This window comes from Ipomoea nil, unplaced genomic scaffold (assembly GCF_001879475.1).
Source record: "Ipomoea nil cultivar Tokyo-kokei standard unplaced genomic scaffold, Asagao_1.1 scaffold1339, whole genome shotgun sequence".
NCBI lineage: Eukaryota > Viridiplantae > Streptophyta > Magnoliopsida > Solanales > Convolvulaceae > Ipomoea > Ipomoea nil.
This window is the reverse complement of record NW_017617767.1, coordinates 314,435-325,700: the sequence shown is the minus strand read 5'-3', so window position 1 is coordinate 325,700 and position 11,266 is coordinate 314,435.

Genomic DNA, 11,266 nt, shown 5'->3' with positions numbered 1-11,266 from the left:
TAAAATATAATATCCTCAGATCTTGATATTAAAATGTAGTAAAAACTGTTATATAAGTATACAAATTTTGACATGGTAAATACTTGATTTTTGCAATTACAACTTTTGTTTCAACTCGTGAATGGCTATTTTAATACAGAGGGATTCTTTGATTGGGTATTTGAGTTGGAGTGAACAGAATTATTGAAATTGATCAATGCAGTGTTTAATTTGTTTGTCATTGGATAACAATAGGCAAAATACTATTGGATTGAATGGGTTAGAGTCTAATAATAATTTATAACTGTGTGGTAATGCAATAGTCTGTTGATTAAAATAAGTGTATCTAGTTCACTGTAATTATTTGTGTGTTGTAATAGAAATTGGATTCTCTTGTTTTATTAAAATTTAAACAAGTTCCTTTTTTACATCACTCTAGATTACTTATTTAAGTTGGTTTGATGTTCACATTGTTAATGGATTCCATGCCAGGGAGCCCATCTCTACCATTGCAAAAGTTTTATACTGCTTATATTTCTGATAAAGTCCCAGACTATTGGTGTGCATTGCCAGACCTCAAACTTTTGAAACTCCTGCTAGTAGTTGCTAGACTACAAGAAACTTGACACTTTTGGTCCTCACGTTAGAGTTTAGGTTAGAATTGGATGCTAAAGTGGCACTAGACTTCATGTGATAAAAATAAATCAAAGTTTAAGGGTACTAAACACATTTCAGGTAATTTCTTCCTAATTTATCAAAATTTCCCAATCAATGGATTGTTTCCTTCTTCCAACTGCAACTTTTTAGAAGCACAGGTTTTTCTTTCTTTCTCTTTATTTCTCCCGTCAACTCTCCAAGTTGCTACTGCCAATGGCCTAATGCTCCTCTGATCTCTATCTCACTAGTCATTAATCCTAATTGATTGTCTTTTTTCAGACATTCAGTCCTTAGCATTTTTTGTTTATTTGGTTGGAAAATGTGAAAATAATTTAATCTTGAAATGCCCACGGGTTTGATCTTGTTTTAAGTCAATGGTGCTCTGGCTGGGCAGTGGTGACATAGTGGTGGTCTGATATCGCAAGGTGGAACATGAAGAAGGTGGTTGTAGGTGATAAGAATGTCTGGTAGTGGTAGTAGATGGTGACACTGCTGGCTGGTGGTGAATGGTAGCAGCGTTGGATAGTGGTGATAGATCTTGTGACCCAATGCTGTAGTGTTCATACAGATAGTGGAATAGGCTTATATATTTTTTTTAAAAATTCCGGAAGGACAAAACTGTGTTGGTACTATTGAAGTAATGGGATTTGGGATGGTGTTGTGACTATTGATTATTTCAGTCAAGTAGTCAAATGCGAAGCCTGTTGCATGTTTGTTTTTATTTTATATATTAGTTATTATTGATTTTTTTTTTAGATATAAAGAAAATAACTGCTAGCCTCCATGTTGGAGCAGCATGTGATGCATTCACTTAACCAATGACCATAATTGTCCTTTATTTGGTAATATATAGATGGACTACTAATGGTCAAAAGTTCTGATAGTCTAGGGCCTAAAACAAACTTCTATCTCTTATTTCAGTTGACATTTATTTGGTGGTATACATTCAATAATGCAGGTTTCTCGTCACAAGAGAGGGATACGAAATGGACCTAAGGCTCTGAAACCTCAACCAGTGATTATCCGCTGCAAGTAAGTGTTCTAGAGTTAAAGTGAAAATTACAGTTTCTTTCAGATTAATTTTTTTTTTTAAAGTCCAGAACATTAAAAAAAAAAAAAAAAAAAAGTCCTTGCAAGATAATATGTACAGCAGTTCTATTCTTAACTTCTGGTGTATCTTTTTCATGGTTGCTTCAGAGTCACTCGTCTTACACATACTTTTTAACTTAATAATTGTGCTGAAGTTGAATACCGTTTCTATTTTTAATATATATTTGTGTTTTTAAATATAGCTCTCATTGGTTACTTTTGGTGATTTGCATACGGTCAAAAAGCGTATGTATCTTGGATCCATTGCCTTCTAATTGCAACATAGGTTTAATTAAAGGCTCTGTGAATTTGTAAGTAAATACTTTATTATTTATATAAGTATTTTAGCAGCTATGATATTATTTATAAATTTTTATGTATGCTTATAATTATTATAGGGCATTTCGCTCTGTTCCTACGAGTGCACGGGTTAAGAGCATCAATTGGAAGCCATGCAAAGTATGTATGAAAATTGAATTTAAGTTTTAGTGTGATATTTTGAATTACATTAAGTTGTTTAAATTAGTAAAATAATATATGTATATTTTTTAGTGCCCGATCCAATCGGGAGGTCATGAGTGTGGATATTATGTCATGCGATACATGTATGACATCATGACAAAATATTCATCTGTTGATAATTTGGATGGGGTAAGTGAATTTAAATAGAACTATGTATAGTTAAGTTATATTTTATTAATTAACATATTTATTAGTTTTATTAATTTAATTTTTTGTAGGCATTTGAAAGAGATAGTCCGTATTCTATCGACGACATAAATGAGGTTCGAGAGCATTGGTCAAAGTTCTTCTTTTCCGAGTGCTTATAACTTTTATTTTATTGATAAAAAGTATTTTGTTTTTGATGATAGTATTGATCGAGTTGGGCATGTTTTGATGATATTATTGTATTAAAGTATGAGGATTTTAAGTGCTATATATTGTATTTTGATGATAGTATTTGCATTGTGTGTTAAAGGTATTATTTCAAAGTGTGTTGATAGTGGAGTAATGTTGATAGGGGATTTGAATAAGCTGTAACAGGTACAGGAATTACAAAAAAAAATTAGGAATTTTAATCAAATAAAATAAATAATAAAAAAAAAACTTAAAATGTCATCCACAACCATTCCTAGCCAGAAATGGTCGCGGATGACATTTTATTAAAATAATAAAAATAGAAAACGCGACCATTTCTAGCCAGGAATGGTCGCGTTTTCCCTTCGAATTAAAAAAAAAAAAAATCAATACGCGACCATTCTTTGTCAAGAATGATCGCATATTACTAACAATGCGCGACCATTTCACAATGGTCGCGTAAAGTCGATGCCTTTGCGCGAGCCTCTCATAGGCGACCATTGTACAATGGTCGCCTATTGTCTTTTACAATGATTGCCTATTTGCAATTTTGTACTAGTGAGTCTTTCTAAGGCTTATTGAATTGTATAGCATAGAGGCTCTCTCGCGCGCAGGGGGGAGGCGGTTGCAAATCAAGTCCAAAAATGAGCCTGAAAAAGCTTGACTCGTGTATGCCGGGACCTGCGTGCACGAATATCGTCCAGAAAATTGGAAGGCTCGGAAGAGATGAATGACTGGATTTTGCATCGGTGCCGTCAATGTATCCTAACAATCCAAAATCGACAAGGGTAGACCAGACGTGTCGTGTCGCTGTTAGACTGGAAAGTTGGAAGAGGTGAGTTTGATTAGAAAATGTAGACCAGACTTGTCGTGTCGCTGCTAGAATGGAAAGTTGGAAGAGGGTGCCATGATAAATTAACAGAGGAAAAAAACAACCTTGTGGAGGAACCTGGCTCTGATACCGTATAAAAGAAATGAGAGTTATTATTTCATTCATGGCTCTGATACCATACAAAAGAAATGAGAGTTATTATTTCATTCATCAAAATAAAGTTGTATATATACTGGAAGAAGAGTAACAGAATGCCAATAAATATCATATATTCTACAGAAAGTTACAAAGACAAATAAGGAAGATCAAGACTAAGGGTGCGTTTGGAAACTTGAAAAATGACTTCCAGAAAATGTTTTCCGAGTTTTCAGTGTTTGCCGTTTGGCAAGAAGGGAGAAAATGAGGTTAATAGAATGCATTAGTCAAAGAAAAATATGCATATTTTGGGGGAAAATAACTTCCCCCTTTTTTTTTTTTGGGGAAGTCATTTTCCAAAAGATGCACATGCAAAAATTTTTGGACCTAATACATGCACATGCAATATATATACACTACACACTACACAGTACGTAATTATATATACTACACACTACACAGTATGTAATATATATATATATATATATATATATATATATATATATATATATATAGTGCTATTCACAAAAGGATTTTATCAAAAGTATCAAATAATTAAAATTTTGAAGTATTCAATTCTTTTCATTTTCCTACTCATTTTCTGGAAAATGAACCAAACACACAAAGACAGTTTTTCGTTGGGTAGCCAAACACTAGAAAAGAAAATGTTTTCTGAAAAATGACTGATTTTTCAGAAAACATTTTTCCAGAAGTCATTTTCCTACTCTCTAAACGGAGCCTAAGTGTAACAATTATGCTAAACTCTTTGACAAAAGGAACTTGAGAACCATAAAAACAAGGGAATGATTGATCACAAACTTTAGGCGTGAGAAGACTCACTATGTTAAAGGTTTCTAATTTCCCTTATCAAACAACAAGGGTAACAAATTAGAACTTTTGAGATACAAGAAAAATGTCAAACTTTTTAGGTTGCTTTTCTAAAAAGTTTAGCAAGGTAGTAACTTGAAATTCTTGTCTTAGAAACCACTCTCTTATAAGTACTGCACCTACTTAGTCAAGAGCAAAGAATACACTCACAACCCATGTGTTGGCAACTTGATGGAAGACCAATTTATATCAATCATCAGAGATCCCTCCTTTAATCATCTTTAAAACTAGAGTTATGAAGAAGATTACTAGAAGCTTTGTAACTTCCACAATCATTATTCTCATAATGATTACAACAATTTAAATGTAATATTTAAATTACTGTGTAACTGATCAAGAATTTATTATATTATTAAACATAATAATTGCAATTTTTGGGAATTTGAGAAGTCATTCGAAGAGTAACCTTCTGAGAAGTCATCTAAAGAGTAACCTCTCAAGAAGTCAATTAAGGTCACAAGGTGAGGTTTACCTAGTACACACCTCTAAGCAGTGCAATAGTCCCTCGTCACCAAAAAATAAGTAAATAAATAAATAATGACTTGAAAAATTGCACATCATCTTGCAATTGCGCAGGCATGCCGGTGTTTTTAGTAGATGTATATGAGTGCAAATTGCAATGGCGGTCTCGACGATTCGTTTGTTGTCGAAAATGAAAGGACCTCAAAAGAATACATTTGTGTGTTGTCAAAATTTTTGGAACCAAAACACGTAAATAACTTTCAATTTATTTTTTGTTTCTTTTAGGTAGTACAAAAATTGATTAGGAATAGGTCAAAGTACATATGAGAGCCATGTATTCTAGTGTTTCGTTCAATTTAGTTCATGTACCTTTATTTTATTCAATTTCGTCGCTCTACTTTAAAAAGTAGTGAAACTAAGGACAATAGTAACGGTGTTAATATTACCATTAACTTAGCTTACGTGGCGCTGACATCATAGCTGTCATATCATGATATTTATATTCCAACTCATATATTATTTTATAAATATTTAAAATTAATTATTTTTACCACTAGAATATGTCCAAAAGAAATAATTATAATCATGCTGACATCAAGTGTCCAAATCTCATTAAGAACATTGTTGTAATGATCTATTTTGAACATACTAGTTTAATCAATGTATTGGTGGTAAGAAAAATTAATTTTAAATATTTATAAAGTAATATATGAGTAGCAATATAAATATCATGATGTGACACTGATGATGTCAGCACCACGTAACCTAAGTTAATGGTAATATTAACACTGTTAACTATTGTACTTAATTCTTTCAAAAAAAAAACTATTATACTTAATTGCACCACTTTTTAACGTACATGGACTAAATTGAACAAAATAAAAGTACAATGACTAAATTGAACAAAACACTATAATATGGTACAGAGACCTCGTAGGTACTTTATTTTGCGGTATGATTGGTTTCCATTTTCTCCGATAATCAAGTTCTTGCCACTTTAAACAAGGAAAATCGAAAATGTATTTTTTTTTTTCGTTTACTTTTGTAACGATAATAATGGTAAAAGCAAAGGTGGATCAGATAAAAACAAATAAAAAAATCACATTACAGATAGCTATCTTAGGTTGTCGCATTCATGTAGTGCCCTCCCAGGGATTCTTACATGATACCATTGATGATACCATTAATTGATGAAACTAATTAGATTTCCAAGTTATGAAAATTTAGTTATAAGTTTAGAGTTGAAGGTCTAGTATATAATAAATTGAAGAAAATGCGAAGAATGTCCAAACAAAAAATGTTATTACTCAATAGTAAATTAAAAATAATGTGTGTATATTATTATGCGGGCAAGATCCCTATTTATAGGCTTATATAAAAATATTTTAAAAATATTTACAAATAATATGATAAACTCATATTTTTGGATGCTACTAGCTCTATTACTATCTGTTCATATACTTTCTCAACCTATTGAACAAGTAACGCCTCCACTGAGCCTCGAGAACTTACAATCTTCCAAATGAAAGTCGAACCCGAATACAATTAAACCCATAGTCTTGGTATGATAAACTCCTATATTTATTATATTTAAACATTTTCCTAAGTTTCTTGTCTACATTTTATTATCATAAATGGCCATTTTTGCAATGTCCCATATTCATTCTGAGCCTCGAGAACTTACAATCTTCCAAATGAAAGTCCAACCCGGATACCATTAGACCACATAGTCTTGGTATGATAAACTCCTATATTTATTATATTTAAACATTTTCCTAAGTTTCTTGTCTACATTTTATTATCATAAATGGCCATTTTTGCAATGTCCCATATTCATTTTCTTTATAAAAATAAAGAAGAGGGATTTTCTGTTCATAACTACTTTCTCAACCTACTGAAACACAAAGAGCAAATAACGCCTCCACATGCTCGAACTCACAACCTCCCATATGGGAGTCCAACCCGGGTGCCATCGGTGCATAAGGTGCTTGGCAAGCAGAGGGATTTTTTTTTTTTTTTTTTTTTTTTTTTTGAAAACAGCAGAGGGATTTAATTCTATTGATTTTTCTTTTGTAAAGTAGATGAGTGTGCAAATGGTTATGCCGGTCTCTCCAGGCCATTTTGTTGTTGAAAATGAAAGGACTTCAAAAGAATCAAAATTTTGGAACCAAAATCCACATAAATAGCTTTAAAAAAATAAATTTTTGTGGGTTTATTTGAGGTGGTACAAAAATTGAAGAGGAATATTTTTCTCTATTATTTCCATCGTATCCGATAATCAAGCTCCTTAATTTCCTCCAATAAATATCCGATAATCAAGCTCCTTAATTTCCTCCAAAGAAAATACATTTTTTTAAGGGAAAATGGCACTTTTTACCCCTGAGTTATATATTTATAGCACTTTTTCCCCCTCAATTATTTAGGTAAGCACATTAGCCCCCTCAGTTATTCTAAAAGTGGTTCTTTTTCCTCCCTGATATATTCAATTGACATTTATACCCTTAAAGTATATATTTTATTTATTTTACTTCTCCAACAAATTATTGCGTATACGTAGGGATGACCACGGTTCGGTTTGAATTGAACCGGATACTATAGCAATCAAATTAATAGTTTTCGGTTATAATTCAGATATAGAATCCAATATTTAAATGTCAATTTATTAAAATTATGTATCAAAAAAATTGAATCTTGAACCGTGAATCGGCGGTTCTGGATCCGATTCGCGATTTTGAACCGTCTTTATTTTAAAATTTTATTTTTTATTTTAAAATAGTATAAATTCAACAATATATGTATTTTATTTTTTCAGTTCGAAACATGAACCGTCCATTCTGGTTCACGATTTTAATAAACTCTAAATATCGGATTTCGATTCTAAATTGTAATTGGAATATTTCGGTTTGGTTGCTGACAGGATAATAGGGCTGGCCCCCGACCCGGATCACAAATGGGCATTGACTCAGCATCACATGGGAACCCAACGGGCAGAACTCCAACGGTCAGGAATTCCAACAGGTGCCACTTTACTACCATTGAAGCCAGCATTGAAGTCCCCATTGATGAGAGAGAGTTAAAGGCTAGGCTCCCCATTTATATCCCATGTTGTTACCGTTAGGACTCTAAGTATAAATGGGGCTCCCCTCAGCTAGCAATGGACACTGTACTTTCTATACTGAGACAAGAAGCAATACAACTATTGTTACTCTCTTATAGCATTATTATATTATTATTACCGGTAACGTTATTACCGTCATTCGTGCTTTCATTGAGAGCCTGAGTCCAATACTCAAGCAGGCTACAACACAACTCTTTTACTCTTTCAACAGCAAGCTTGAAAGAATGGCGTCCCGCAGCTCCCACGGTTCTCGCAACGTGAACAATGGCAACGCCTCAGGTGACCTCCGTGACCAACTCACCAACAATCGCGGAGGGGACCTCCGAGAACATCTCAACAACGGGAGGCCCGGGGACCTTCGAGATCAACTCAACAATGGAGGGGCGAACCAAGTCATGAGCCTCCAGGCAACCATTCAGCAAGCAGTGACGGCGGCACTAAACCAAGTGGCGGTGGGACTGCAAGGCCAAATGCCCCCGCCGCGGCCTCGGGAAATAGAGGTAGAATCCCCACGGAGAGTGGATGCCCAGGACGCAACCCGTGCCGCGAGGGACGCAGGGCGTCGCACTAGGACTTGGGGCCCGGGAGAGGGCACCCAAAGAAGCGGACCGGCCGGACGGCAACCTAGGCCCTCCCGCTCTGCCTTAGAACGGTTGGGACACGGGGCGCCCGCTCGGCAAAGGCCGGAATCGCGTGCCGAGGGGTCTTTCGCTAGAGGCCCTCGCCGACACGAGGAAAGAGAAGTTGAAAGATCGCCCACAGAAAGGATGGGCGAGTCTCGTGGGCCGGCCCCGCGCCGGCACGATGACGAGTCGGCTCCGCGTCGACACTTGGATGAGCGACGCTTCGATGAACCGGCCCCGCGTCGGCACTCGGCGGAGCGACGCGTCGATGAGCCGGCTCCGCGTCGGCACTCAGCGGGCGAACGACGCGTTGGTGAGCGAGTTCCACACCGACACCTAGAAGGACGAAACGTCGAGGAACCAGCTCCGCGTCGACACTCAGATGGACGGTGCGCTGATGAACTAGCCCCACACATGGAGGAGCGGCATCCGGCCCCGCGCCGGCACCCTGACGAGTCGGCCCTAGTCGAAAGGCTGCAAAGAAGGATCGAGGAGCTAGCAAGAAGGGTGGAGGCACGGGAGCAGTCGCCAGAACCCGAGGTACGAATGGCAGCACCATTCTCCCCAAGTATCATGGATGTACCTCTGCCGATGGGACTTCAGGTTACCCGCCATCAAGGCGTACACGGGAGCCACGGACCCACGTGTCCACATGACTAGGTACAAGGCCGCTATGGTAATGATTGGGGCAGGGGACGCCATCATGTGCCGAGCATTTTTGTCCACCCTGGATGGAACGGCCCAAGATTGGTTCAACACCATCCCGGACGGGTCGATCCAAAACTTTGGAGAGTTGTCCAAAAGCTTCCTAACGTACTTCTCGGGTAGCATACAACGTAAGAAACCATTCTCTCACCTCTGTGTGGTAAAGCAAGATAGAGGCGAGAGCCTCAAAGACTTCCTGATCAAGTGGAAAAAGGAAGTCAATAGTGTCTACGATTTCGACTCCAAGGCGGCGATCGCGATATTCATCCACGCCTTGAGATCGGGGTATTTTCACAAGCAGCTGAACGCCCACCACCCCCGTTCTTACGAAGATTTGATGAGGACGGCTAGCCGCTATGCCGAGGCAGAGGACGTCGACAGGAAAAAGAAAGATGAGGAGGACGGCAGGAAAAACGGGAAACCTGGGAAAGCTGGTCCGTCCAGCCAAGCACCACGTTCGAACCACCCGGCCGCAGGGAAAGGCCGGGACCATGAACGGCCTCGCCTAGTTCCTCTGCGTAATCTAACTCCTCTTACCCATCCCGTCAGCGTCATTCTAAAACAGGCTGAGGAGATGGGAATAGTCGAGTTCCCACCAGAGTGCATGAAGGTCTCCTCAAAAGGAGACCAAGCAAAGTACTGCAGGTTCCATAGGCAACCCGGGCACGACACGGATGAATGTAACGTACTGAAGAGACAAGTAGAAGAACTCATCCAGCAGGGCTACTTCCGGCATTTCGTCAAGCGATCCAAGCAGCAGCAACAGCCGCAGCGCGATCAATCAAAAAATCCACCAAAAAATGTCTGGAGGAAGGAGGATGGCTCGCCTCGAACGCCAAGAAAAGAAAACATGACCAAATATCTGAGCAGGATGATAGCGAAAAGGAAACCGAGGTGGCGCCCAGGCGACAAAAGAAGCACACCATACACTTTATCTATGGTGGACCTGCGGGGGGCGACACAACCACAGAGAGGAAGAAGTGGAGCAGACAGCTGTACGTGGGAGAAGTGGTAAGTCTTCCAAAGGAAAGAAGCAGAGGCGGGAGGCCATCACTTTCTCTGACGAGGACCTCCCCGAGGGCCCCTTACCCCATCGCGATGAACTTGTGATCAAGATGGATATCAATGACACGATCGTACATCGCATCTTGGTCGACATGGGAAGCTCGGTTAATGTGATGTACTATGACGCTTTCACCAAGTTAGGGCTACCTAGAAGCCAGCTCAAAGAGGTACGAACTCCACTCTCTGGGTTTACTGGGGATTCGGTGGAAACAGAAGGGTCGGTGACCCTGCCCGTGGAAATAGGCACGAGCCCCAACATTCGCAAACTGGACATGGAGTTCATCGTGGTAAGACTCACCTGCGCGCACAACATCATACTCGGGAGGCCGGCACTGGAGGACCTCAAGGCCATAGTATCGGTGGAACACTTGTGTATGAAGTTCCCCACTCCGAATGGAATAGGAGTCGTCAGAGGTGATCGACGGGCAGCCCGCAGTTGCTACGTGAAGGCATGCAAGAAGATTGGCAGTAAGGACCTACAGGTCCACACGATCGCGGAGAAAATTTTCAAAGAAGAAGAGGCCTGGCCCCGCGCCGAGCCCGCGTCAGAGACGGAAGATATAGTTCTGGATCCCTCCAGACTAGACCGAGTGGTGAAGATCGGCACAGGCTTAAGCCCAGAGCTAAGGGCCCAGATAGTGGATGTAATCCGCTGTTCTCACACGGTGTTCGCATGGGGGCCAGAGGACATACCGGGCATAGATCGAAGGATCATAACCCACAAGCTCGCAGTCGATCCCAGCGGGAAACCAGTGCATCAGCGAAAAAGGTATATGTCAGCAGAACGAAGAGAATTCGTGAAAAAGGAGGTGACCGCATTACTCAACGTAGGGCACATCAAGGAGATTTACTACC